Source organism: Sinocyclocheilus anshuiensis, unplaced genomic scaffold (genome assembly GCF_001515605.1).
Source record: "Sinocyclocheilus anshuiensis isolate Anshui unplaced genomic scaffold, SAMN03320099.WGS_v1.1 scaffold54, whole genome shotgun sequence".
NCBI lineage: Eukaryota > Metazoa > Chordata > Actinopteri > Cypriniformes > Cyprinidae > Sinocyclocheilus > Sinocyclocheilus anshuiensis.
This window is the reverse complement of record NW_015547654.1, coordinates 999,620-1,006,089: the sequence shown is the minus strand read 5'-3', so window position 1 is coordinate 1,006,089 and position 6,470 is coordinate 999,620.

The following is a 6,470-nucleotide window of genomic DNA, read 5'->3' as shown; positions in this document are numbered from 1 at the left end:
GCATATAACTATAAGAAACATTAATTATTACACTTATTATTGTCAGTGTTGAAAACATTGTCTGTTTAAAATAATAAAATATACTTTAAAAATCACCTTTTTACATTGAAAAACCACCCTGCCCAGGTAATCACACTAGATTCAATTTGCCTCTCGTTTATTTACCTATTGTTCAACAAACATCTGACATAAGCACTCACAAACTCCCTGAAGAGAATCCAGCCGTAGGTTAAACCAGTTACTCAGCCAGACGGTGAGCAGTCACATTATGTAACTCGCCTATGTGTCAAATTCGGGTTGCTAGAGCAGGGCTGCAGGAACTCAGAGGAGGCTTGATTTATTGTGCTGGATTATGTGAGACTGGGCTACAACTGGCAGTCTGCCATAGGGGGAGCCCTTGACCTAGAAACTGGGGAACAGAAAAATAAGTTAAAGGAAACTGATAAAAAAAAAAGCTCCATAACCCTTCAGAAGCACGAAAGCTCTTGGAGACTGATTGTCCTGTTTATCAGTGAACCGCTTATATGGTTGACAGTGCTGATTCACTAGGTTTCACGTGTTGCTGGCTTCCTTTGAAATATGTTGTTCAGTGTAGTGCATAGATCTGAATTCAAAGACCTACCCAGAGTGCAGGCACTCACACACTGTTGTTTCCCGCAGATTAAAGCTCATACAGCAATTTCCTTTGATGACTGTGGATGAGAATGTGATGCAGGAACTACAGACTGAACACAATGACCTCAGGTATGTCTGGCCTCAACCATTCAGGATGTTTAGACCACATACTGCTGCCAATACATGACTGTGAGATCCAAGGGCTTTACATATATGAGAGAAAACCTCAGAATGAGTCAGTGAAGACTTTCAATACATTGCGTTTCATTACAAATTGGCTTAATTAAAGTGATACATTTATTTGTATTTATTACTTTACAACTTTAAACAAGTTGTAATAAAAAAATTAAAAAACAATAAATAAGAATATTAAAATATTCAATTTTATTAACGCTTCCCCTCTTATCCTCTGTCCTCTCTTCATAATACTGTACACATTTCATTGATTTATATATATATATATATATATATATATGAAATCAAATACAAATATACAATAAACCAAAATTATAATAATAGATAAATAATAATAAATAGTCACTCCATACTGACGCATTTGTAAATCTTAAACCGACTTTCACTCAGAATCCATTTTGGTTAAACAGAATAAAGGGCAGATCACATGCAGATAATTTATTAACTCTCCTTAGTTAGATGCCATAACATTTTAATGTTGGTTCTGTTTGTGTTAGGTTTTTCAGAGATTATTGAATAAATCTTCTGGGCTCTTCTACACATTGGAGTAAAAAAAAATATATAAGTGCTTCTTAAGTATTTCTTTTGAAACTCTAACTTAAAGTATATAAAACAAGCTGTTCCAGTCATTTAAAATGACAGAAGTACTCATTAAGGGAAAAAGAAAGTGTTAAATGTGTCCTTAAGAAAATCTTCTGAGACAGTTATCTGTACACAGCGTCATTATGAAACTGCTTCTTTCTCACAGACAGAACTCTGTGGTCACGAGGGAGTTACACACTCATACCTGAACACGCTTCAGTGGTGCTAACATCAAACGATGGATTGAGGTCATCGGGTCCGTGTGCCATTCCATCACTGATAGGAATGAAAGATTAAGGTAATAAATGTGATGCTGCGATAGACAGACTTCTCACATTTTCATAGTGAACGTTCAGTCAGTCAGGTATACAAGGTATATACAAGGTATACAGTCACAGTATAGTCAAAATACTGTGTCGAATGAGCGTCATCTCTCTGCAGATCCGCTACTAATTAGTAATCAGCTCTTGAAAAAAAATCTGAAAAGAAAGAAGACGCTGAGTTTCTGATGAGGCTGTGTTTGTCTGTCCTTGTTGTAGCAATGAGTCGAGTGAGCCAGTGAGCTCTTCCTTGACACAAGAAATCGATGTGACTGGCATTGATTCTGTGCCACATCGCCTGTCCAAACTCATGTCTGCTACTAAAGATTGGTGGAAGAACACTTGCACCTTCACTGGAAAAAAAAAAAGTCATTCATCATTGTCATTCCAAACATGTATGACTTACTTTCTTATGAAAGTCAATAGGGCTTAGTTTTGTTTTGAACTTGCACTGACTTGCATTGTATGGACAGAAACAGTTGAAACATTCAATTAGTGAAAAATAAACTAATTGTTTGATGCTTTTATGGTGATATTTTCACTTTTTGGATATGAGAGTGGGTATGTAACAACAGAACTATTCATCTGTTTCAGTGATTCTCAATCCTTTTGACTCCAATGCCCCCAAAAGACAATATATCAGTATATCAATAACAAACTTCAGCTGCTGTCATTTCTGATGACAAAGCTGCTCAGTTTTTAAACTTCTAAATTGACAGAAACTAGGAGTGGCAATATATTAAAATAATTATAAATAATAATAAATAATTAAATTCCATTGAATGTTCATTGTTTTTGTACATGGCTATTCTGACTTGTAATCACAAACACCTGAGGCCATAAACTTTGTGTGAAACTTTTTACTCACAAATAGTAATTCCTTCCTGGTAATATAGAAAATACTATTTTAGACATTCTATTTGAAAATGTCATGTTTAATTTGTGTTTAGTTTAGTTATGTGTTGTTTCTTTGTAATTTATTAGCAGTTTCTGAGTGAAAATTGTTTCTACATAATTTTTTTCAGTCTATGTTTTCTGCTTAAATCAGCTTATTTTAAATCTTGTTTTATTCTATTTAAATCGTTTTAAGCCATGTTGTGGCCCCTTTGGAAGTATGCAGAGGTCCTCTAGTAAGCCGCAGCCCCTATTAAGAACCACTACAGACACATAGATCTGTATTTATAACTGATTCCAGGATATCTGTGTGTTTTGTTCCACATGATGCATGTATGCAATTTGCTTATCCATTGATATTTCCACTTTCCCACTGCTACACATCAGTTCATCTCATAGACGCCATTGACTCATGGCTACCTCCGGTCCACTGCGTTTACAGCAGCCAGTGTGAAAGGTGATTCCCATTTTGTTCGCCGCCTGCCGCTGTTTCTCTCATCCATAATTCAGCCACCCCCAGATCGACCCCTCTATCATAGGAACAGACTCTGCATGCTGTAGTGCACTGATGTCCCTCAGCAGTGAGCGAGTGTGTATGCGTGTGTGTGTGTGTGTGTGTGTGTGTAAGTGAGTAAGTGACGGGGGGTTAATGTGTCTTCAGGGCTGCTCTCTCCATATGTCAATATTTAACCAGCGGCACTCTCTTTCATTCCCTTTAGATTTTTTACTCACTTTTTCTGGCTAACATTATCAGAATTAGCATAGAACTAACTGAGAGATTAAAGTTAGCATACAATCAAAACTGATGCCTGGTATTACAGTACATGATCCATCAGTGCAAAACATAATTGCTCTGTCTCTGAAATTAATTCTCTTTCTAGCTGATGTCTCCAAGCCCTACACTCTTAAAAATAAAGGTGCTTCAAAAGGTTCTTCAAGCGATGCCATAGAAGAACCATTTTTGGTTCCCACAAAGAACCATTCAGTCAATAACCTTTTGTGAAACAGAAAGGTTCTTCAGATGTTAAATTGTCTATATGGAACCATTTAGACAAAAAGGTTCTTCTATGGCATCGTTAAGCACCTTTATTTTTAAGAGTGCATATTGTCAGATTGGACACTGTTAACCGATCGTTTTGATTGCGACTGACTGCAAACCTGTGCAAAACCAAGGGGTCAAGGTCTCAGCCTCAGGCATGACAGGGAGCAGCCACAGCAGGGATGGACAAAATTCTGAATTGAAGATCTGGTACCCTATAGATGTGAATTTGAATTGATTTTGCCACCCCCACATAAAGGTAAATTGGATTTTGAATTGGAATGGCAGGAAATGAAAGTTAATACAGGTTTCAACAGGTAATGGCATTGTGGAAAATTAAGATTTTTTTTCACCCTGGTTTATATGTCTATCTGTCCTCTAAGGCCTATAACATTTTCAAAAACAATTTTTTTTAATCTTTAAACAAGGCTGTTAAATTTTTAGTTGTATTTGTAGTATTTATCATGGGGGGACAGAACATATAATTCAATGTAATACAGTGATGATTGAGAGATGTTGAACATGAATGTTGAATCAAGCATGATGTATCATATTTGATATATTTTAACATGAATTTTCTAAAACAAATGATGAATGGGTAATCAAATAAACATAAGTTACTTCAGTCCAGTAAGTGTTCATCTTGAAATATTGCTAACAATATAAAAGTTATTATTAAATTTACTTTATTAAAATCAATAAGGATTTCACAGCAGAAAGACACATGAACCACGATCCGAAGGGGAGCGTTTTTGTAATTATACTAAAAGGCCTTTTACTTGCTTAAAAACTGCAGAAGGCACATAGTAGATCATGTACAACAGGTTTTTCAAAGTTTTGATCATGTTCATAATTTTGAGCCATTAGAAATTTGTGTATAAAATATGATACAGTAGATACTTTATAGGGTCGAATAATCAGTACATTTGATTGACAGGCTTAGTGGCCTCAGGCCTTTGAAATATACTCAGTTTTGTTTATGCCACATATTAGCAAGTAAGCTAGATATCCAAGAACAGAAATAAATATATTCTGTATTGTTTTCTGAGTTATGAAAATGTGGTACTTGTTATTTATTATTATAAAATAGGTTGTGATTGCCATTTCATGTTGATTTTAACATTCATGCAACCTGTACAGAGACACTTAAAAATCTATTATTTGGTAAATCAATGCATCCAGTTTGCATACATTAATATGCATGTCTTTCCTTATTAAAAACCAAAAGATACTGTATAAGTCACCATAATGTGAAACAGTCCAACTGAACACATGAAGCTCTAACTAATTATTAACCACTAAATTCACATATAACTTCTGCCAGGAACATTAGATCCTGAAGATGCATGTCTTAGACCCACTTATGTGAGTACTGTTAGAATGGCAAGCTTCCTCAGCCAGCCTCATTTCCATGTGCATGTGCTTTCAGGGGCATTACCAACCATCTGAAGAGCCCCTCATAGTCTCAAAGGAAAGAGAAAGCTACAAAGGGGGTTTCAGTCTGTAGCTCCTGGGTTTCTCTCTGTTTTTCCCACCTTGTGTTGCTAAATGTGGTATGATAAGTGGAAGACGAGTTACCTTTGAGCTGTTGGGTTATGCATTATTCAGATGTTGTCGCTTGCTCACTCTATCAGGCTGCGTGACGGAGAGGGGCAAGATTTCTCCCGACTCAGCATGTTCTCATGGATTTTCCAACCACTAATTAAGGCTAAACTTTCTAAAGATCACATTAGGCATTCCAAGATTAACGTTAATAGGTCTTTGTCCAACAAGTTGATTAAATAAACACGATTTGAAACTCTCCATGTCCAATCTGGGAACTGTTTGTTTTAGCTGCATCATAACTTCAAATTCAAGGCATGCAAAAGCCCCAGATAACCGAATGTATGTTCCACGACAAAGCGTACAGATCTACGCCACATGGAATGCTAAGAATGATGAGGATGTGAAATGCTATTGTGAAACAGCATGCAATGCTGAGGTTTACACTACACTGTCATCTGATAAATATCCGCTGGAGAATTCCCGGCTCTGTCTGTGCCTGTCTGCCTGCTCTTGTCACACCAGTGACTGAATACCTCATAAATCACTATAGCAGTGATTCCCAACCATTCATTTTGCTTGTTAATAAACCTATCAATCGAAATGATGACATGCTTGAAATGACATATTAGAAATCCATTCTTTATGGATTAAAAATGGCAGCTTTTTATCTCACAAATCTGACTTTTTTTCTCCAAATGCATGTTTTGAACAATTCAGATTTGTGAGTCTGTCTCACAATCTTGTCTGTTTTCCTCTGAATTCTTAGTTTACATCTTGCAGTTCTGTTTTTGCAATTGTTTATCTCTCAATTAACAATTTTGAGTTTATATTGTGACTTTTTTCTCATATTTTAATCTCAAAATTGTGAGACATTGCAATTACCTTTTTTATTTTTATTTGTTTTATACTCCGTTGTGGAAACAAGCTTCCATAATACTTTTATTCAGCAAGTATGCATTAAGACAATCGAAAGTGACAATAAAGACATTTATAATGTTACAAAAGATTTATATTTCAAATAAATGCTGTATTTTGAACTTTCTATTCCGCAAAGAATCCTGAAAACAAATGTATTTCGACTTCCACAACAATATTAAGCAGCACAACTGTCTTCAACATTGATAATAATAAGAAATGTTTCTTGAGTATAGCAAATCAGTATATTAGAATGATTTCTGAAGGATCATGTGAAAACTTAAAACTTAGCTTTGTTATCACAGGAATAAATTTCATTTGAAAATATATTAAAATAGAAAAGTTATTTTGAAATGTAAAATATA